The sequence below is a fragment of the Bombina bombina genome, chromosome 6, assembly GCF_027579735.1.
Source record: "Bombina bombina isolate aBomBom1 chromosome 6, aBomBom1.pri, whole genome shotgun sequence".
Lineage (NCBI taxonomy): Eukaryota > Metazoa > Chordata > Amphibia > Anura > Bombinatoridae > Bombina > Bombina bombina.
The window spans coordinates 215,286,681-215,310,933 of record NC_069504.1 but is presented as its reverse complement, the minus strand read 5'-3'; the positions used below and the strand labels follow the sequence as shown (position 1 = coordinate 215,310,933).

Below are 24,253 nucleotides of genomic sequence, written 5' to 3'. Positions count from 1 at the left end.
CAAAAGATTCTAAAGTGTTGAAAATAAAAGTTAAGTTGTTGATGTTTTGTTAATAAATAAGCTGCTGCCTTTTCTTTCCCAAACCTGTTGTCTGGTTTCATTTAAGTGTGCTGGAATGGATGAATTTGAAATGTGGGGTCAAGAGAGACATCAGATTCTGCAGTGCTATACAGGGGGAACAATAAATAGATAAGAAAGTAAAGTCAAACTGGAGCAGAAGGATCACATTATTATCTGGTCCCTGGCTTTTTGGTCTACAACAAGTTTGTCTAGCATTACATTAGTGTTTCCAGACAACATGGTTGAGAATAACAGCTTTAGGGTAATGTCATGGGGCTTTCCAAACAAATATGTGCATGTATCTGCAAAAAATAAATCCCACTGGCACTGGGAACAGAGTTCTATTTTTCAAATGAGGTATCTCATAACACTTATGTTCAGGTTTTGTGCACAATTGGGTTGCCATCAAGCCAGTATTGTTTGTTTTTTTTAACAAACATTGTGGGCTAGATTACAAGTGGAGTGCTAATTTATCGTGCGCCCTCAAATGGGCAAATTTGCCCGTTTGCGGGCACGCAATATATATCCATCAATTACAAGTGGTAGCAATTAGCGCTCAGAAAATTAACCAGAGATCAGATCTCTGGTTAAATTTTCTCAAAGTGCCCCAAATGCCCCCAAAATAGAGGATCTATTTTATTTTTTGCATTTAGGAGCAATGCACTTTCACAGATCTGCTTTTTGACAGCTGTACCTTTCACTTAAGCTCACATAATATAGGTTACATTTTTGAAGTTTTTTCACAGTTTAAAAGTTAAATTACAAATATAAGCTCCAAAAGGGAAGCACCCAGTGTAAAAATGCAGAGCTTCACATACTAATACTTATAATTGGTTAAATAAGAGAATTACTTTTAAGACATCTGCAGGCACACAAGTAAAAATAATAGCATGGTGATAGTAACCATTCTATTGTAGTGGTACTCAGCAGTTTAATTTCCCTTTAAGTCTGAGTTTGCTCGCCTACAGTATGCTGCAGGGGCATACACAGACACTGATTGGTGCATACAGTCCATAGTGCTAAAGCAATATTTGCGCTTAACTAAGTAATACCAGTGCACGCTAATGTGTGCTGATATTACAAGTTAGGTACAATGCGAACTCAACCTCGCGTTCGCATTGCACGAAAGCATTGCGCTCACAAAAGCGCTTTTCCATAGGCTCCAATGTGAGCCTCGTTCTGATGCCATCATACGGCACAGAACATAAGCGCAGCAAAGGGTGTAATTAGCGCAGTAATTTTAAATATTTATGTATATGAATATATACATACAGGTATACCTCACTTTACAGCGCTTAACTTTACAGCGATTCGCTAATACAGCGCTTTGTGGAGCTGAAGTTCAACCTCCACGGATTATGAAATAGTGCTGTAATAAGTGACTGGCCCCATTTTGTTATCCGCAGTTCACTCTGTTTACATCATTACAGTGCAATCTGTGTCTCAGTGCTATAGTTTGGCAAATTTTACAGGTACAGTATTTATGAAATACTAATTGAATACTGTGCTGTGCTAGTGTTAAACTAAACATAGCACTATTGCACCCCTAATATATGCTAGTTCAAACATGTTTTCAAGTTTTTAAACACACTGGCAAGTGGAAAGAAAGCTAAAACTGCTTTGTTTCACTTTAAGACGGTTTTCACTTTACAGCAGGGCTCCGGTCCCTAACCCGATGTATGAGCGGGGTATACCTGTATATGTATTAATATGTGTATATACACAAATATATATGTATATAAGCATATACATATATATTTACTGGGAACACACAGTTCCCATAGACTGCAATGTAAAGGCACTTTAACCCCTTAAAACTGCCTAGTGTTTTATGGGGGGGGGGGGGGAATGCTACTTAATATCGCTTTAAAGTTATTTGTACACGATAGAACATTATCTAGCTAAACAAAAATTATAAAGTACAGGAAACATTTCAATATGTAGATTTTAGGGTTGCACCGATACTAGTATCGGTATCAGTGCCGATACCAAGTATTTGCATGAGTACTTGTACTCGTGCAAATGCACAGATACTTAAACCAATACCTCCACTTCCTACCCATATTTGTGGTGTTTTTTTCAAACTGCGTGTTCCCATTTCATTTTAAACTGGAGTGGAGACTAAACTAAAAAAAAAAAAAATTGTTTACTACTGTTCTGCCAATACAAATTGCTGTTATTTGTATTATTGTAGGAGAGATCACTGTACCTCGTTCAGACAAACCCCTGAAGTACTGGGCAGTTAATAAACAGATTCCCAGCTCTGGCTAAAATGGCCCAAAAATATCTTTCTGCCCCATGCAGTAGTGTGGAAAAGTGAAAGACTGTTCAACTTAGAGTCGAACCTCCATACAAATGTCAGATTGAGGTTATATAACAGCCCTACAACCCAATTGCATCACCCCTTTAAATTTAAAATTTTACTGTAATATTTTTTTATTTATAAACATGTTCAGTGAACTTTGTGACAAATAAAACTTTTATTATTTCATAATGTCTTTTGAATTACAGTCCTTTATAATTATAAAGAAGTAATCTTAAATAATTAGTATTGTGCTTGGTAAACTGTCACATGACATAAAAAAAAAAAAAAAAAAAAAAGAAGATCGGTAATTGGTATCAGCGAGTATTTGAAAACAAGTATCGGTACTTGTACTCGGTCATAAAAAAAAATAAAAAATGGTATTGGTGCAACCCTAGTAGATTTTTTTTTAATCTTTTACAAAGCCAGTATATTACATTATGTAAATCATGGCAGTTCTCTCAAATGACATTGGCAGTGACCTTTCTTCACTAAAAAGATTCCAAAGAATCAACAGAACATCTTGTGTTATAAGCAAGAATATCAGGTGAAAATAAAATATAATTGAAAACATTCAAATAAAATTAACAAACAGCAAAAACAATTAATAAATAAAACACAAAAATCATCATAGGGTCAAATGATACATCATGGGCCATATTATTAAAATATAAATGGACAGAGAAAGATTATTAAAAAACTGTGCTTTTATTGGATCCCAAAATATGTATTAGACATGATCATCTTTGATTGCAATATAACTGCCAAAAAAACATAATTTATGCTTATAGATAAATGTATTTCTCTTGTGGTGTATCCAGTCCACGGATCATCCATTACTTGTGGGACATTCTCCTTCCCAACAGGAAGTTGCAAGAGGATCACCCACAGCAGAGCTGCTATATAGCTCCTCCCCTAACTGCCATATCCAGTCATTCGACCGAAACTAGCCGAGAAAGGAGAAACCATAGGGTGCAGTGGTGACTGTAGTTTAAAATTTAGACCTGCCTGAAAAGGACAGGGCGGGCCGTGGACTGGATACACCACAAGAGAAATAAATTTATCAGGTAAGCATAAATTATGTTCTCTTGTTAGGTGTATCCAGTCCACGGATCATCCATTACTTGTGGGATACCAATACCAAAGCTAAAGTACACGGATGAAGGGAGGGACAAGGCAGGTACTTAAACGGAAGGGACCGCTGCCTGTAGAACCTCTCTCCCAAAAATAGCCTCCGAAGAAGCAAAAGTATCAAATTTGTAAAATTTTGAAAAAGGTATGAAGCGAAGACCAAGTCGCCGCTTTGCAAATCTGTTCAACAGAAATCTCATTTTTAAAGGCCCAGGTGAATGCCACAGCTCTAGTAGAATGAGCTGTAATCCTTTCAGGGGGCTGCTGTCCAGCAGTCTCATAGGCTAAGCGTATTACGCTCCGAAGCCAAAGAGAAAGAGAGGTTGCCGAAGCCTTTTGACCTCTCCTCTGCCCAAAGTAAACAACAAACAGGGAAGATGTTTGACGAAAATCTTTAGTGGCTTGTAAGTAAAACTTTAAAGCACGGACTACGTCCAAATTATGTAAAAGATGTTCCTTCTTTGAAGAAGGATTAGGACACAATGATGGAACAACAATCTCTTGATTGATATTCTTGTTAGAAACTACCTTAGGTAAAAACCCAGGTTTTGTACGCAGAACTACTTTATATGTATGGAAAATCAGATAAGGAGAATCACATTGTAAAGCTGATAACTCAGAGACTCTACAAGCCGAGGAAATAGCCATCAAAAACAGAACTTGCCAAGATAAAAGTTTGATATCAATGGAATGAAGGGGTTCAAACGGAACTCCTTGAAGAACCTTAAGAACCAAGATTAAGCTCCATGGAGGAGCAACAGGTTTAAACACAGGCTTAATTCTAACCAAAGCCTGAAAAAATGCCTGGACGTCTGGAACCTCTGCCAGACGCTTGTGCAAAAGGATAGACAGAGCAGAAATCTGTCCCTTTAAAGAACTAGCTGATAATCCTTTAGCCAAACCCTCTTGGAGAAAGGACAATATCCTAGGAATCCTAACCTTACTCCATGAGTAATTCTTGGATTCACACCAATGAAAATATCTGCGCCATATCTTATGGTAGATTTTCCTGGTTACAGGCTTTCGTGCCTGTATTAAGGTATCAATGACTGACTCTGAGAAGCCACGCCTTGATAAAATCAAGCGTTCAATCTCCAGGCAGTCAGTCTCAGAGAAATTAGATTTGGATGATTGAAAGGACCTTGTAGTTGAAGGTTTTGTCTCAGAGGCAGAGGCCAAGGTGGAAAGGATGACATGTCCACCAGGTCTGCATACCAGGTCCTGCATGGCCACGCAGGCGCGATCAAGATCACCGATGCTCTCTCCTGTTTGATTTTGGCAATCAGTCGAGGGAGCAGAGGAAACGGTGGAAACACATAAGCCAGGTTGAAGAACCACGGTGCTGCTAGAGCATCTATCAGCATCGCTTCTGGGTCCCTGGATCCGTAACAAGGAAGCTTGGCGTTCTGGCGAGACGCCATGAGATCCAATTCTGGTGTGCCCCAACGATGAACCAATTGAGCAAACACCTCCGGATGGAGTTCCCACTCCCCCGGATGAAAAGTCTGACGACTTAGAAAATCCGCCTCCCAGTTCTCTACACCTGGGATATGGATCGCTGATAGATGGCAAGAGTGAGTCTCTGCCCAGCGAATTATCTTGGAGACTTCTAACATCGCTAGGGAGCTCCTGGTCCCCCCTTGATGGTTGATGTAAGCCACAGTCGTGATGTTGTCCGACTGAAATCTGATGAACCTCAGTGTTGCTAACTGAGGCCAAGCTAGAAGAGCATTGAATATTGCTCTTAACTCCAGAATAATTATTGGGAGGAGTTTCTCCTCCTGAGTCCACGATCCCTGAGCCTTCAGGGAATTCCAGACTGCACCCCAACCTAGAAGGCTGGCATCTGTTGTTACAATTGTCCAATCTGGCCTGCGAAAGGTCATACCTTTGGACAGATGGACCCGAGATAGCCACCAGAGAAGAGAATCTCTGGTCTCTTGATCCAGATTTAGCAGAGGGGACAAATCTGTGTAATCCCCATTCCACTGACTGAGCATGCATAATTGCAGCGGTCTGAGATGTAGGCGCGCAAATGGCACTATGTCCATCGCCGCTACCATTAAGCCGATCACTTCCATGCACTGAGCCACCGAAGGGCGCAGAATGTAGTGAAGAACACGGCAGGAATTTAGAAGCTTTGATAACCTGGACTCCGTCAGGTAAATTTTCATTTCTACAGAATCTATCAGAGTTCCTAGGAAGGAAACCCTTGTGAGGGGTGATAGAGAACTCTTTCCCTCGTTTACTTTCCTCCCATGCGACCTCAGAAATGCCAACACTATGTCCGTATGAGATTTGGCAATTTGGAAGTTTGATGCCTGTATCAGGATGTCGTCTAGATAAGGGGCCACTGCTATGCCCCGTGGTCTTAGGACCGCCAGAAGAGACCCCAGAACCTTTGTAAAAATTCTTGGGGCTGTAGCTAACCTGAAGGGAAGAGCCACAATCTGGTAATGCCTGTCTAGAAAGGCAAACCTTAGGAACCGATGATGATCTTTGTGAATCGGTAAGTGAAGGTAAGCATCCTTCAAATACACTGTGGTCATGTACTGACCCTCCTGGATCATAGGTAGGATTGTCCGAATAGTTTCCATTTTGAATGATGGAACTCTGAGGAATTTGTTTAAGATCTTTAGATCCAAAATTGGTCTGAAGGTTCCCTCTTTTTTGGGAACCACAAACAGATTTGAATAAAATCCCTGTCCTTGTTCCATCTGTGGAACTGGATGGATCACTCCCATTATTAGGAGGTCTTGCACACAGCGTAAGAATGCCTATTTCTTTATCTGGTTTACAGATAATCTCGAAAGGTGAAATCTTCCTTGTGGGGGGGAAGCTTTTAAGTCCAGAAGATATCCCTGAGATATGATCTCCAACACCCAGGGACCCTGAACATCTCTTGCCCACGCCTGGGCGAAGAGAGAAAGTCTGCCCCCTACTAGATACGTTGCCGGATAGGGGGCCGTTCCTTCATGCTGTCTTAGAGGCAGCAGCAGGCTTTCTGGCCTGCTTGCCTTTGCTCCAGGCCTGGTTAGATTTCCAGGCCGGCTTGGATTGCGCAAAAGTTGATGCTGCACCTGCCTTGAAGTTTCGAAAGGCACGAAAATTAGACTGTTTGGCCCTTGATTTGGCCCTGTCCTGAGGAAGGGTATGACCCTTACCTCCAGTAATGTCAGCAATAATTTCCCTCAAACCAGGGCCGAATAGGGTCTGCCCCTTGAAGGGAATGTTAAGTAATTTAGACTTTGAAGTCACGTCAGCTGACCAAGATTTAAGCCATAGCGCCCTACGCACCTGGATGGCGGATCCAGAATTCTTAGCCGTTAGTTTAGTCAAATGAACAATGGCATCAGAAACAAAAGAATTAGCTAGCTTAAGTGTTCTAAGCTTGTCAAGTATTTCAGTCAATGGAGTAGCTGTCTGAAAGGCCTCTTCCAGAGACTCAAACCAGAACGCCGCAGCAGCAGTGACAGGAGCAGTGCATGCAAGGGGCTGCAGGATAAAACCTTGTTGAATAAACATTTTCTTAAGGTAACCTAATTTTTTATCCATTGGATCTGAAAATCACAACTGTCCTCGACAGGGATAGTGGTACGCTTTGCTAAAGTAGAAACTGCTCCCTCCACCTTAGGGACCGTCTGCAATAAGTCCCGTGTGGTGGCATCTATTGGAAAAAAAAAATTCTAAAAATAGGAGGGGTGAAAACGGCACACCGGGTCTGTCCCACTCCTTAGTAATAATTTCTGTAAACCTTTTAGGTATTGGAAAAAGGTCAGTACACACCGGCACAGCGTAGTATTTATCCAGTCTACACAATTTCTCTGGCACTGCAATTGTGTCACAATCATTCAGAGCAGCTAAAACCTCTCCAAGCAACACCCGGAGGTTCTCAAGCTTAAATTTAAAAGTAGACATATCTGAATCAGGTTTCCCCGAGTCAGAGACGTCACCCACAGACTGAAGCTCTTCCTCAGCTTCTGCATATTGTGACGCAGTATCAGACATGGGCCTTGAAACATCTGCGCGCTCTGTATTACGTTTAATCCCAGAGCTATCGCGCTTTCCTCTGAATTCAGGCAGTCTGGCTAATACAGCTGACAGGGTATTATCCATGATTGCCGCCATGTCCTGCAAAGTAATCGCTATGGGCGTCTGATGTACTTGGCGCCATTTTAGCGTGAGTCCCTTGAGCGGGAGTCAAAGGGTCCGACACGTGGGGAGAGTTAGTCGCCATAACTTCCCCCTCGTCAAAATCCTCTGGTGATAATTCTTTTAAAGATAACAGCTGATCTTTATTGTTTAAAGTGAAATCAATACATTTAGTACACATTCTCCTATGGGGTTCCACCATGGCTTTTAAACATAATGAACAAGGAGTTTCCTCTATGTCAGACATTTTTATGCAGACTAGCAATGAGACTAGCAAGCTTGGAAAACACTTTAAATCAAGTTAACAAGCAATATAAAAAAAAATGTTACTGTGCCTTTAAGAGAAACAAATTTTGCCAAAATTTGAAATAACAGTGAAAAAAGGCAGTTAAACTAACAAAATTTTTACAGTGTATGTAACAAGTTAGCAGAGCATTGCACCCACTTGCAAATGGATGATTAACCCCTTAATACAAAAAACAGATTAACAAAACGAAAAATATGTTTTTTAAACAGTCATAACAACTGCCACAGCTCCTACTTTTGAAGCCTTTTGAGCCCTTCAGAGATGTCCTATAGCATGCAGGGGACTGCTGAGGGAAGCTGAATGTCACAGTTTGTAATTTTAACTGCACCAACTGTAACTTTTATACTGTAACAGTGGAAAGCCTCAGGAAACTGTTTCTAGTTAAAAATAAAGCCAGCCATGTGGAAAAAACTAGGCCCCAATAAGTTTTATCACCAAAGCATATATAAAAACGATTAAACATGCCAGCAAACGTTTTATATTGCACATTAATCAGAGTATATACCTCTGATAGCAAGCCTTTAACTTACATTAATCCGGTATCAGCAGCATTTTCTAGCAAATTCCATCCCTAGAAATACTTAACTGCACAAACTTTATTGCAGGATACCCTGCACGCCATTCTCCCTCTGAAGTTACCTCACTCCTCAGACATATGTGAGAATAGCAGTGGATCTTAGTTACTTCTGATATGATCATAGAAAAACACAGGCAGATTCTTCTTCTAAATGCTGCCCGAGATAAAATAGCACAACTCCGGTACCATTTAAAAACAATAAACTTTTGATTGAAGAAAAAACTAACTATATGTTACCACTTTCCTCTTACTACCTCCAGCTATGTTGAGAGCTTGCAAGAGAATGACTGGATATGGCAGTTAGGGGAGGAGCTATATAGCAGCTCTGCTGTGGGTGATCCTCTTGCAACTTCCTGTTGGGAAGGAGAATATCCCACAAGTAATGGATGATCCGTGGACTGGATACACCTAACAAGAGAAAATGGATGTTTATATGGACTAGACATGTGAATTCAGTGATTTATTTCTCAATTGAATGCTGAATATGGCCTTGGGTACCTGTATCTCTAACTTTTCAGTGGCAGATTTACTCTTGTGAAAGTGCAAATATCTGGATTAGCAGAGATCTTCCTCTGTTGCGCTTTCCACACAAAATAGTGCTGAAAAGAGAAAAATTCCACTACCTGTGGACATTTTTGGCATTCTTTTGAGAGATGCATTATTTTACTTGATTCAACAGAGGTCTAGTAATATACTCAGGTGGGGGAGGGGTGTTAAAGAGACAGTCTAGTCAAAATTAAACTTTCATGATTCAGGTAGAGCATGCAATTTTAAACAACTTTCCTATTTACTTTTATCATCAAATTTGTGATGTTCTCTTGGTATTCTTTGTTGAAAGCTAAACCTAGGTAGGCTCATATACTAATTTCTAAGCCCTTAAAGGCTGTCTCTAATTGTAGGGCTGGGCGATATGGGGAGAACCATTTAAAAAAAAACAAAAAAACAAAAAACGTGATTGCGATTTAATTAAAAACAGAATTTATGCTTACCTGATAAATTACTTTCTCCAACGGTGTGTCTGGTCCACGGCGTCATCCATTACTTGTGGGATATTCTCCTCCCCCACAGGGAAAGGCAAGGAGAGCACACAGCAAGAGCTGTCCATATAGTCCCTCCCAGGCTCCGCCCCCCCAGTCATTCGACCGACGGTTAGGAGAAAAAAAAAAAAAGGAGAAACTATAGGGTGCCGTGGTGACTGTAGTGTATAGAGAAATACATTTTTCAAACCTGATTAAAAAACCAGGGCGGGCCATGGACCGGACACACCGTTGGAGAAAGTAATTTATCAGGTAAGCATAAATTCTGTTTTCTCCAACATTGGTGTGTCCGGTCCACGGCGTCATCCTTACTTGTGGGAACCAATACCAAAGCTTTAGGACACGGATGAAGGGAGGGAGCAAATCGGGTCACCTAAACGGAAGGCACCACGGCTTGCAAAACCTTTCTCCCAAAAATAGCCTCTGAAGAAGCAAGAGTATCAAATTTGTAGAATTTGGCAAAAGTGTGCAGAGACGACCAAGTCGCTGCCTTACATATCTGATCAACAGAAGCCTCGTTCTTGAAGGCCCATGTGGAAGCCACAGCCCTAGTAGAGTGATCTGTGATTCGTTCAGGAGGCTGCCGTCCGGCAGTCTCATAAGCCAATCGGATATGCTTTTCAGCAAGAAAGAAAGAAAGAAAGAGAGAGAGGTAGCAGTAGCTTTTTGTCCTCTCCTCTTACCAGAATAAACGACAAACAAAGAAGAAGTTTGTCTGAAATCCTTTGTTGCTTCTAAATAGAACTTTAAAGCACGGACTACATCTAAATTGTGTAACAAACGTTCCTTCTTTGAAACTGGATTCGGACACAAAGAAGGGACAACTATTTCCCGGTTAATATTCTTGTTGGAAACACTTTTGGAAGAAAACCAGGCTTGGTACGCAAAACAACCTTATCTGAATGGAACACCAGATAGGGTGGATCACACTGCAAAGCAGATAGTTCAGAAACTCTTCTAGCAGAAGAAATAGCAACCAAAAACAGAACTTCCCAAGATAGTAACTTGATATCTATGGAATGTAAGGGTTCAAATGGAACCCCTTGAAGAACTGAAAAAAACTAAATTTAGACTCCAGGGAGGAGTCAAAGGTCTGTAAACAGGCTTGATTCTGACCAAAGCCTGTACAAAAGCTTGTACATCTGGCACAGCTGCCAGTCGTTTGTGTAACAAGACAGATAGAGCAGAAATCTGTCCTTTTAGAGAACTCGCTGACAATCCCTTATCCAAACCTTCTTGGAGAAGGAGAGGATCCTGGGAATTTTAATCCATGAGAATCCCTTGGATTCACACCAACAGATATATATTTTCCATATTTTATGGTAAATCCTTCTAGTCACAGGTTTTCTGGCTTGGACCAGAGTATCTATCACTGAATCTGAAAACCCGCTCTTGGATAAAATCAAGCGTTCAATTTCCAAGCAGTCAGCTGGAGAGAAACTAGATTTGGATGTTCGAATAGACCTTGTACTAGAAGATCCTGTCTCAAAGGTAGCTTCCCTGGTGGAGCCGATGACATATTCACCAGGTCTGCATACCAAGTCCTGCGTGGCCACGCAGGAGCTATCAGAATCACTGAGGCCTTCTCCTGTTTGATCCTGGCTACAAGTCTGGGAAGGAGAGGGAACGGTGGAAACGCATAAGCTAGGTTGAACGACCAAGGCATCACTAATGCATCCACTAGAGTCGCCTTGGGATCCCTGGATCTGGACCCGTAGCAAGGAACCTTGAAGTTCTGACGAGACGCCATCAGATCCATGTCTGGAATGCCCCATAATTGAGTCAACTGGGCAAAAACCTCCTGGTGGAGTACCCACTCCCCCGGATGGAAAGTCTGACGACTCAGATAATCCGCCTCCCAGTTGTCTACTCCTGGGATGTGAATTGCAGATAGATGGCAGGAGAGATCCTCCGCCCATTTGATGATCTTGGCTACCTCTCTCATCGCCAAGGAACTCTTTGTTCCTCCTTGATGGTTGATGTAAGCTACAGTCGTCATGTTGTCTGACTGGAATCTTATGAATCCGGCCTTTGCTAGTTGAGGCCAAGCCCGGAAAGCATTGAATATCACTCTCAGTTCCAGGATGTTGATCGGGAGAAGAGACCATAGACCCTGAGCTTTCAGGGAATCCCAGACCGCGCCCCAGCCTAATAGACTGGCGTCGGTCGTGACAATGACCCACTCTGGTCTGCGGAAACTCATTCCCTGAGACAGGAGATCCTGTGACAACCACCAACGGAGTGAGTCTCTGGTCATCTGGTCTACTTAAATCTTTGGAGACAAGTCTGTATAGTCCCCATTCCACTGCTTGAGCATGCACAGTTGTAATGGTCTTAGATGAATTTGAGCAAAAGGAACTATGTCCATTGCTGCAACCATCAACCCTACTACTTCCATGCACTGAGCTATGGAAGGCTGCAGAATAGAGTGAAGAACTTGACAAGCGTTTAGAAGCTTTGACTTTCTGACTTCTGTCAGGAAGATCTTCATTTCTAAAGAATCTATTATCGTTCCCAAGAAGGGAACTCTTGTCGACGGAGACAGGGAACTCTTTTCTACGTTCACCTTCCACCCGTGAGATCTGAGAAAGGCTAGAACAATGTCTGTATGAGCCTTTACTTTGGAAAGAGACGACGTTTGGATTAGAATGTCGTCCAGATAAGGTGCCACTGCAATACCCCTTGGTCTTAGAACCGCTAGAAGGGACCCTAGCACCTTTGTGAAAATCCTTGGATGATCTTTGTGGATAGGAATATGTAGATACGCATCCTTTAAATCCACGGTAGTCATAAATTGACCCTCCTGGATTGTAGGTAAAATTGTTCAAATGGTTTCCATTTTGAACGATGGAACTCTGAGAAATTTGTTTAGAATTTTTAAATCCAGAATTGGTCTGAAAGTTCCCTCTTTTTTGGGAACTACAAACAGATTTGAGTAAAACCCCTGACCTTGTTCCACAGTTGGAACTGGGTGTATCACTCCCATCTTTAACAGGTCTTCTACACAATGTAAGAATGCCTGTCTCTTTATTTGGTTTGAAGATAAGTGAGACATGTGGAACCTTCCCCTTGAGGGTAGTTCCTTGAATTCCAGAAGAAAACCCTGAGAGACTCTAGTGCCCAGGGATCTAAACATTTCTTGCCCAAGCCTGAGCAAAGAGAGAGAGTCTGCCCCCTACAAGATCCGGTCCCGGATCGGGGGCTACCCCTTCATGCTGTTTTGGTAGCAGCAGCATGCTTCTGGGCCTGTTTACCCTTGTTCCAGCCTTGCATTGATTTCCAAGCTGGTTTAGTCTGGGAAGCGTTACCCTCTTGTCTAGAGGCTGCCGAGTTGGAAGCCGGTCCGTTCCTGAAATTGCGAAAGGAACGAAAATTGGACTTATTCTTAGCCTTGAAAGGCCTATCTTGTGGGAGGGCATGGCCCTTTCCCCCAGTGATGTCTGAAATAATTTCTTTCAATTCTGGCCCAAAAAGGGTCTTACCTTTGAAAGGGATATTAAGCAATTTTGTCTTGGAAGATACATCCGCCGCCCAAGACTTTAGCCAGAGCGCTCTACGCGCCACAATTGCAAACCCTGAATTTTTCGCCGCTAATCTCGCTAACTGCAAAGCGGCGTCTAAAATAAAGGAATTAGCTAACTTGAGTGCGTGAATTCTGTCCATGACCTCCTCATATGCAGTCTCCCTACTGAGCGACTTTTCCAGTTCCTCGAACCAGAACCACGCCACTGTAGTGACGGGAATAATGCACGAAATAGGTTGAAGGAGGTAACCTTGCTGCACAAAAATCTTTTTAAGCAAACCCTCCAATTTTTTATCCATAGGATCTTTGAAAACACAATTGTCCTCAATAGGAATGGTCGTGCGCTTGGCTAGAGTAGAAACCGCCCCCTCGACCTTAGGGACTGTTTGCCATGTGTCCTTCCTGGGGTCGACCATAGGGAACAATTTCTTAAATATAGGAGGAGGGGCAAAAAGGTATGCCTGGGTTCTCCCACTCCTTATACACTATGTCCGCCACCCGTTTAGGTATCGGAAAAACATCAGGGTGCACCGGGACCTCAAGGAACTTGTCCATCTTGCACAATTTTTCTGGGATGACCAGATTGTCACAATCATCCAGAGTAGATAGCACCTCCTTAAGTAATGCGCGGAGATGCTCTAATTTAAATGTCACAACATCAGGTTCTGCCTGCTGAGAAATTCTTCCTATCAGAAATTTCCCCATCTGACAAACCCTCCCTCACTGCCACTTCAGATTGGTGTGAGGGTATGACAGAAAAATTATCATCAGCGCCCTCCTGCTCTACAGTGTTTAAAACAGAGCAATCGTGCTTTCTCTGAAATGCTGGCATTTTGGATAAAATATTAGCTATGGAGTTATCCATTACTGCCGTCAATCGCTGCATAGTAACAAGCATTGGCGCGCTAGAAGTACTAGGGGTCACCTGCGCGGGCATAACTGGTATAGACACAGAAGGAGATGATGTAGAACTATGTCTACTTCCTTCTAGATAGCACCTCCTTATCTGAGGAATCATCCTGGGAAACTTTACAATTTGTGACAGTACTGTCCTTGCATTGTTTGGACGCTATGGCACAATTATCACACATATAAGAAGGGGGAACCACATTGGCTACCATACATACAGAACATAATCTATCTGAAGGTACAGACATGTTAAACAGGCTTAAACTGGTTAATAAAGCACAAAAACCGTTTTAACACAAAACCGTTACTGTCTCTTTAAATGTTAAACAGGGCACACTTTATTACTGAATATGTGAAAAACTATGAAGGAATTATCCAATCTTTACCAAATTTTCACCACAGTGTCTTAATGCATTCAAAGTATTGCACCCCAATTTTCAAGCTGTTAACCCTTAAAATGTTGAAACCGGAGCCGTTTACAATTTAACCCCCTTACAGTCCCAGCCACAGCCTTTGCTGCGACTTCACCAATCCCAGGGGGGTATATGATACCAAATGAAGCCTTCTAGGAATGTTTTTAGTGGATTCCAGACCCTCACACATGCAGCTGCATGTACTGTACTCAAAAAGTAACTGCGCAATAATGGCGCGAAAATGAGGCTCTGCCTACTACAGAGAAAGGCCCTTCCTGACTGGGAAGGTGTCTTAACAAGTGCCTGGTGCTAAAAACGTTCCCCAATGTTATAAAAGTGTGAAATTCAACTTCAAACTGCATATAATACTTAAATAAAGCAATCGATTTAGCCCCTAAAAGTGTCTACCAGTTTATAGCCCATAATAAGCCCTTTATTCTGTTTGAGACTAAGAAAATGGCTTACCGATCCCCATGAGGGAAAAATGACAGCCTTCCAGCATTACACAGTCTTGTGAGAAAAATGGCTAGTCATACCTTGAGCAGAAAAGTCTGCAAACTGTTCCCCCCAACTGAAGTTCTCTCATCTCAACAGTCCTGTGTGGGAACAGTAATTGATTTTAGTTACTGCTGCTAAAATCATACACCTCTTATAAACAGAACTCTTCATCTCTTTCTGTTTCAGAGTAAATAGTACATACCAGCACTATTTTAAAATAACAAACTCTTGATAGAAGAATAAAAAACTACAACTAAACACCACAAACTCCTCACCATCCCCCAGGAGATGCTACTTGCTCAGAGCGGCAAGGAGAATGACTGGGGGGCGGAGCCTGGGAGGAACTATATGGACAGCTCTTGCTGTGTGCTCTCCTTGCCTTTCCCTGTGGGGGAGGAGAATATCCCACAAGTAATGGATGACGCCGTGGACCGGACACACCAATGTTGGAGAAAATTACTATAACACCTTACTTTTCCAATAAAAAGTTTATTTAACACTACAGAATCCTACTGCACATGTTTCTCAATGTCCAATACACTCTTGGAGCATACAAATTAACACTTATAATTAGAGGAAAAAGATATTAAAAAAAAACTAGTTGTGCACTGCACCACTGTGTACTACTACTGATGATTTATCTTCTGGGAATCTACACTTGACAACTAAACTATATATTAAATATAATATTACATTTATCTAGTAAGTAACTTTATATATAATTCATCCTCTAATCTATCTAAGATAGATGATAGAGATAGAGCAGTACGTAGTAGATATTATTTATATATATTTTGGTAACATGTTGAATATATTATATTTTACAATTCACTTCACAATACTTCCTACAAGCAACCCTTAATGAACATTTATAAATAAAATATATTGTAATATGTAATCAAACTCAATGTTATGCGTCACAGAAGTTAAAAAAAAAAAAAAATTAAAAATCAGTAAGGCACTTTAAAGTTTTTTTAACAATGTTCACAACTTTGAGCTGTCCCACCGCCACACCACAACACTCCCAGATGACTCCCACACACTATTCAATCTCTTCCAAAATGGCTGTTTTGCGGGCATTCTCAGGTCCGCCCACGGCCGCACACTGGTCCGGCTCTCATCCTCCCTCTCTTTTCATTACGATCTGAAGATTTATTTATTTTTAAAATTGCGTACTCTCGCGGTTTTAAAGGGACACTGAACCCAATTTTTTTCCTTTCACGATTCGGATAGACCATGAAATTTTCAGCAACTTTCTAATTTACTCCTATTATCAAATTTTCTTCATTCTCTTGGTATCTTTATTTGAAATGCAAGAATGTAAGTTTAGATTTTTGGTGAACAGCCTGGGTTGTCCTTGCCGATTGGTGGATAAATTCATCCACCAATAAAAAAAGTGCTGCCCGGAGTCTGAACCAAAAAAAAAACTTAGATACCTTCTTTTTCAAATCAAGATAGCAAGAGAACAAAGAAAAATTGATAATATGAGTAAATTAGAAAGTTGCTTAAAATTGCATGCTCTATCTGAATCACGAAACCAAAAAAAAATTGGGTTCAGTGTCCCTTTAAAACCGCAGCGATTATTCATGGTTTAAAACCGCATCCGCGATTAATCGTGCAGCCCTACTCTCGTGGAATTATTTCTGAGTCAGTACTGATTAGCTAAAATGCAAGTCTATGAAAAGAACTGAAATAAGGGGGCAGTCTGTAGAGGTCTAGATACAAGGTAATCACAGAGGTAAAAAAGTATATTAATATAACCGTGTTGATTATGAAAACTGGGGAATTAGTAATAAAGGGATTATCTATCTTTTAAAAAAATAAAAATTCTGGAATAGACTCACTAATATTGGTTTTGTTGCTTTGATGTTTAAAGGGACAAAGTCAAAATTAAAAACTTTTATGATTCAAAAAGAGCATGAAAGTTTAAAAAAAAAAAAAACTTTCCAGTTTACGTCTATTATCACATTTACTTTGTTCTTTTGGTATCCTTTGTTGAAAAGTCAGCTCCAGAGCAGCAATGCACTGCTATCTCAGCACAACAGGTGAGCCAATGACAATAAGCATAGGTGCAGCCACCAATCACACGCTCGTTCCCAGTAGCGTTACCGATCCTGAGCCTACCGAGGTTTACTCTTCAACTAAGGATGCCAAGAAAACCAAGCAAATTTGATAACAGAAGTAAATTGTAAATTTGTTTAAAATTACATGCTCTGTATGAATCATGAAGTTTTAATTATTACTTTACTGTCCTTTAATGGTATTGATATCTATTTACTACTGTATAATACTAGGGATGCGAATTTGTGAATATGGTCGCCACCAGTGCATTTGAGTATTTTTTGAGCCGGATTTCTTCTTGTGAAAAAAGATCTCCTGTTCAAAATAATCCAGGTCTTAGTGTGTTTCCCTTTCACAAAAATAATTCCAGCCCCAAAGATAGCTGCATGCCACTGGCGGCCACCATATTCGGCATTTGTTTATTAACTAAAGCCCTGAATGCACATCTCTAGTGTACACATGAGTTAAAGAATGCAGTAGTGCTAGCTTTTATCAGGAATGTAAAAACAAGCGCTCATGAATGAGAAAAGTTACAGCAAGAGGTACAAAGAAATAAAGAGCAAGAAGTTTAGGAAGTTTGCCAAAAAAAAACAGCATTGAGCATAGAAAAATGAGTGTCGGGATAGGTCAAGAATATCATGTGCCAACCCCATGAGAGATGAACTGAAAAAGTGCATCAAAGTAACAAAAAAGGTCATACTACTACTTTATTATTTTGCCTATTTGACATTATATAAAATACAAATTAATATATTATTATATGCTTAAAGGAATAGTGTAGCCAAAATTAAACTTTCACGATTCAAATAGAGCAATTTTAAGCAACTTTCTAATTTACTCCTATTATTAATTTCTTTGTTTTCTTGGTATCTTTATTTGAAAAAGCAGGAATGTAAGTTTAGATGCCGGCCCATTTTTGGTGAACAACCTGGGTTGTTCTTGCTGATTGGTGAATTGATTTAACCGACCAATAAACAAGTGCTGTCCAGGGGCTGAACCAAAAAATAACAGATGCAAATAAAGATAGCAAGAGAACGAAGAATAATTGATAATAGCAATTAATTAGAAAGTTGCTTAAAATTACATGCTCTATCTAAATCACAGTGTCCCTTTAAGAGCCGGTCCATTTTTGGTTCAGCACCCTGGATAGCGCTTGCTGATTGGTGACCACATTTAGACATCAATCAGCAAGCACTACCCAGGTGCTGAACCAAAAATGGGCCGACTCCTAAGCTTACATTCAAGCTTTTCAAATAAACATACCAAAAGAATGAAGAACATCGATAGTAGAAGTAAATTAGAAAGTTGATTAAAATTGCCTGCCCTATCTGAATCCCGAAAGTGTAATTTGGACTAGACTATCCCTTTAATTACTTAAAAACAAATAAAATATGTATTGATTATTTCAATTAATTTCTATATATATTTTACATCCTATGAAGTAACCAAGTAAAACATTCTTATTGATGTTAAATGTTATCTGAGTTAAAGTGACATTAAACCAAAAATGTAATATTTATTTATTTCATAGAGAAGCTGGAGGGAATCCTCATAATTTATATATGTCCCTATATGGCAACAAAACATACTCAAGTTGAATATCACTAGACTCCAAATTAGGAAATGTTTTTCAACATTTTGTATGCACATATTTTACAATACAGATTAATAGCTAATATATAACTAAAATTGTATAGGCACCAGAGCATTGCATTTCCAACTTTTACCACAAGTCAGGTGCATACAAACTTTTTGAAATAGTTGCATCTCTTCTACTCTGGCACTTTTATTGTAGCACACAGACAAATCATTGTACAATCACAATTTCACATTTAAAACCCCATGAAGAAAGTATCTGAAGCTCAAATGTGATGCTTAAAAAGTAGTGATAGGCATCAGGTGTTAGTGGTAAAGCAACAATAAAAATTATATATAATACTGCTTATTTCTCCTGTATTCACATAATAAACTAATGAAAACAGATGATCTACCAAGCCAAAAAGTAAAAAAAAAAAAAAAATGCCTTTTCAGCACGTGCTAAAGCAGGGGATTTAAAATCTATTTTGGCAAAAGAACACACAGTGATCAGAACAGATTATTCAGACAGACGTTACAAAGTTCTATAGAAGCAAATAAACTGCAGTAACAGGCCTATAACTTTATCTATAGCCCAAAAAGAGCATTATCCAATACCCATGATATTCATTGTTATATTAAAAGCATGCCCTATGATAACCAATACGTCTGTACACTTATGCATGAACAAATGAATACAATTAAAGTGCATGGAACTGTTATTGGTTTTCCAGTGATAGTTTTTAAAAATGTCTCTTCCTGCATCAGTTTAATTATTGTATTACTTCTTTTAGAAGTAAGCTGTAAGGACAATACGCATGACACAGTCAGATGGTGTTAAAACAAATTGTGCATGAAACTAACAACATTAGATTTTTATGCCACTGTACAAACTGAACACTGTAATTCTATTAATGCGCATTATTAAATAAATGTGTATTTAGTCACCTACGTATGACAAAAATCTGTAGCATAATATAATAGTGGCACAGTGACATCACTAAACGTACACATATAAAGCAGCACTGTATACACAAGGCAGAAAAAAAAAATGCCAACTTGCTGCAGCATCTGAGATAATGAGGATCCATAAGCAATGTGTTTACTCACCAGGCTGATAAAACACTGATATATTCACATAAGTCCTTGTTCTAGTAGGGTAAAGCTTCCAGGGCATTGCTTCAGCTTCCAGGAATAGCCATGCAGACATTCGGCCCACCACGCCCTCCTCTGGCTCCTCACACTATTGCTACAGTTGTACGTTCCATTCACTACACTGGGAAGAAACTAGTAGCAGGCTGAGAGGTGGCTGCAGCACTGCAATCTAGAGACAGGTGTAACTGTGCATGAGGGATTACTCTGCAAGGTAAAAACGATTTTCTGTTTAAAACGGGTATTAAGGGCTTTCCAGTTAAAACATAAAGGGTTAAATTACTGAGCTGCTTTAATTCATTGATTCTCAATAGGTGATGCAACACATTGCATCTGGCAGCCAATCAGTTAATAGTTTATTGCAGGAAGCTTTTTCTTCCATTTTATAAAGGGAGCCGAACTGTATAGATTTATTATTATTTTATTAATTATTTTTTACAATTTCGAAATAAATTGGTTACATTTTAAATATTTTCCTTATTTTTCAAAACAAAACAAAACAAAAAAAAAAATATATATATATATGTGTATACAAGGGTAGATACAGCGCCTATATATCCATTAAAGTATGGGTAGTATATGTGAATATGAGTGAAAGAAAAGGATAAATGATTAAGAAATAATAACAATTAAAAGAATATAGAAATAGTAAAATAAATAATGCTAAAAAATGAATAGATTGTGAAACAATGTTCATATGAGTCTTTAGACAATATACAGTCCGTGGTAAATCTTCACATAAAGTTGATATGCAGTAAATAGATGGTATATAATACCCTTACCAGATATTACCTCAATCTAATGAGGTAAGTATGCCGCACTGGGGGTATATACAGATAGTAGAATCTTCTCCTTGTATCCAGATGTGATGCCTCTTGGGTTTTCGTTAGCCTCCTGGAGTATGCAGGGATGTGTTTCTGGTTGTAGATAGATCCCTTGTACTTCCTTTGTGTTGGTAGTTAGCCTCTTGGAGTACCTTTTCTGTCTTGGTATAAACACCATTTATCTACCCAGATGTCCTCTGAATTCAGCAATAGAGGACATCTGGGTAGATAAATGGTGTTTATACCAAGACAGAAAAGGTACTCCAAGAGGCTAACTACCAACACAAAGGAAGTACAAGGGATCTATCTACAACCAGAAACACATCCCTGCATACTCCAGGAGGCTAACGAAAACCCAAGAGGCATCACATCTGGATACAAGGAGAAGATTCTACTATCTGTATATACCCCCAGTGCGGCATACTTACCTCATTAGATTGAGGTAATATCTGGTAAAGGTATTATATACCATCTATTTACTGCATATCAACTTTATGTGAAGATTTACCACGGACTGTATATTGTCTAAAGACTCATATGAACATTGTTTCACAATCTATTCATTTTTTAGCATTATTTATTTTACTATTTCTATATTCTTTTAATTGTTATTATTTCTTAATCATTTATCCTTTTCTTTCACTCATATTCACATATACTACCCATACTTTAATGGATATATAGGCGCTGTATCTACCCTTGTATACATATTTTTCACTTACTGACCGGGACCATACATCTCAACCAGTACTTGTCTTATATAGCTGCCACTATACCCTACACAATATTGACTAGCGCCAACTATAGAGTATCACTTGTGTTTACCCAGTGTACTGAGTGAACACATTTTACTTGCTTCTCTATATATATATATATATATATATATATATATATATATATATATATATATATATAAACGCACAAGCACACATTTATTTCTTACTTGCAGGGCCAATTCATTTTAGAAACTCTATTTATAAAAGAATCTTTATAAACAAATGTTTGATAACAAGGTTGTATGACTGATGACAAAATAACATATTTTTGTTTATAAGGTTTTATCTAAGGCTATTTTAGCTATTACGGCTCAAACTGAAATGTAGATGTGTCCATTTCAGGTTGGACTACATTTTATTTATTTTTTTAAATACCCACAATTTTCATAATTAAATTAAAAGTGGACAGAATAAAAAATGCAAATACAATATATAAGGTGTAATATGTTAGAGCATTTTATTATTGCACTACTGCTTACATATAACTTTGTTTTCATCTCCTGCAAAAGGATTAAACACATAGTTAAAGTCAGCTAAAAAATAACTGCACTACGTGCAGCTAGCTGAATATATCTGGTGAGTCAATGACAACTGACAGATGCATGTAGACAACAATCACCAGCTAGCACCCAGTAGTGCATTGCTGCTAAGCATATGTACATATGCTTTTAAGCAAAGGATAATAAAAGAACAAAGTACATTTGATAATAGATGTGAATTTTAAAGTATCTTAAAATTGCATGATCTTTCTGAATAATAGAAGTTTAATTCTGACTTTAATATCCATTTAAGACTATTGTCTTATAGGGACATACAACCCAAAATGTTTTATTTCAGATAGAGCATACAATTTTTAATAACTTTCCAATATATTTCTATTATCAGATTTTCTTTGTTTTCTTATTATCATTTGTTTAAGAGCAGCAAGGTAAGTTCAGGAGTGTGCACATGTGTGCAGTAGTATTTGGTAGCAGTTTTGCAACAATATTATACATTAGCAAGAAAACTAGTTGGCAGCACTATTTTCTGCCATGTAGTCTTGAAGACGTGCACACTACCTATCTAGATATCTATTCATGAAAGGATAACAAGAGAATACAGCACATTTGATAATAAAAGTAAATTGGAAACTTTTTAAAATTGTATTCTCTATCAGATAGAGTGTATCTGAATCATGAAAGAACATTCTTGGGTTTCACGTCCCTTTAATTATCTTGCAAATAGTTACTTAAAAAGTGTTTTCTGGTAGACTGCTGTAATATAACAAATTATTGGTGAAGTTTACACATTCGAAAGCCAATCAAAAGTCACACAATAACTGTTTGTTTTCTTTTTTTCTAATGGATTGGGACATGCATGTAGACTGCAAAAAACAATCCAAGGCATTTGTATATATGGCAGGCTATTAAAGTGAATGTAGATTTTGATGCTAAAGTGCCCGGTTTTAAAAATTTGATTAAAAACAGGGGCACTTTAATTCACCAAAATATACATTTAACTCCTGTTGTGAAAAAAAACTTACCTTTTAATCTTCACAGCAGTTCCAGCTTCCTCCGCCCGTTGCAAAGCCTCTCAGTCAAAATGAAACTCATGATTTTGGATTGAGCATGTCATTTAATGTCCAGTTTACTTTTATTATCAGATTTACCTCTCTCTCCTCATTGTTATTACAAACCTCTGACAAGGCAAGCAGTATAGCAAATGGGAATTTTTTGAAAACTTGTCAGGCCCTCAGGCCGGAGCCATGGGCAGGCAGGATCATGCTGCTGTTGGTGCCGAGCCAGGAGCCTCATTATTGCTGGAAGATCCAGTGCTGTCACAGCTGTTAGTGCAGCTGGCGTTCTGTCGAAAATAGCTACCTTGTCGAGGTTAGCTACCTCGACGTGCGCATGCTCACAATTACGTAATCGCACTCCACATGTTTGAAAGGAATGTGTGGAATGTGATTATGTAATGACCAGCATGTGCAGGTGCAGGTAGCAATTCTCATTAAGCAAACTAATCTGCTGCTTCCATTCAATTGTTAAAGTGGCCACGCATGCGCAGTTCAAGTTGGTAGCAAATTTCAACAATCCTATTGTTTTTACTGAAATGCACAACCTTTTTGACTGGTAGCTATTCATTAACTGTACAACGTAGCGTACGGTTGATGAGTTTATAAAAATAGAATGGAAATATTATTGTTCATTTGAATATTTTTTAATGTTCAAGGGACTATTAGGTGTTTGGGGCAAGTGTAAGTGCTATTTGGACCCTAGTTTAAAGTAAAAAAAATAAAAGGAAAATGGAAATATAATTTTTCCTAACTGTATATTGTTTAAAGTGCATGTGACTTTTAGCATATTAAATGTATTAACCGTACACTACGTTGTACACTTAATGAATTGCTACCAGTCAAAAATGTTGTGCATTTCAGTAAAAACAATAGGACCGTCAAAATTTGCTACCATTTTGAACTGTGCATCTCTGTGGCTGCTTTAACAATAGAACAGAAGCAGCAGATCAGTTTTCTCGTCAAGATTTGCTACCTGCATCTGCACATGCAGGTCATTATATAATCGCATTCCACACATTCCGTGCGATTATATGTCGCGCCGCTCTAGCTGTTGCTAGGGATGCAGCACGTGCTGTTCTGCTCGTTGCCTAGGGGGGAGTCAGCTTCTCTCTATGTGCGGCGGTGACGTGATTGCCGCACACTTCCTCCGCTCTGAAGCCGGTCAGGATCTCCTGTGGCGTGAACCCTGCGCTTATGTAAGTTACTCACTTGCTACCTATCACTGCCCAAGAATAGGTGTTACTTAGTGTTCTCCTGGGTGTTGTTATTGCTGTATGCTGGACTGCTATATTGTTGCTGACCTCTGCTTGTCTGACCACTCTGCCTGTTAACCCCTAAACTGCTGGATTGATTTACTGCTGCTGAACTCTGCCTGTTTACCCCTAAACTGCTGGATTGATT

The 24,253-nt window shown here is 39.3% G+C and overlaps 1 protein-coding gene across 1 annotated transcript in view; it reads right to left on the bottom strand.

The window, feature by feature from the left end:
* Positions 1–19,737, bottom strand: part of TMEM117 (transmembrane protein 117) — a 1,400,775-nt gene extending 1,381,038 nt beyond the window's left edge. The window contains exon 1 of the mRNA XM_053719203.1: positions 19,656–19,737. The gene's annotated coding sequence lies outside the window, so the exon portion shown is untranslated. The remainder of the gene's footprint in view (positions 1–19,655) is intronic.
* Between the last annotated feature and the right edge of the window lie 4,516 nt (positions 19,738–24,253).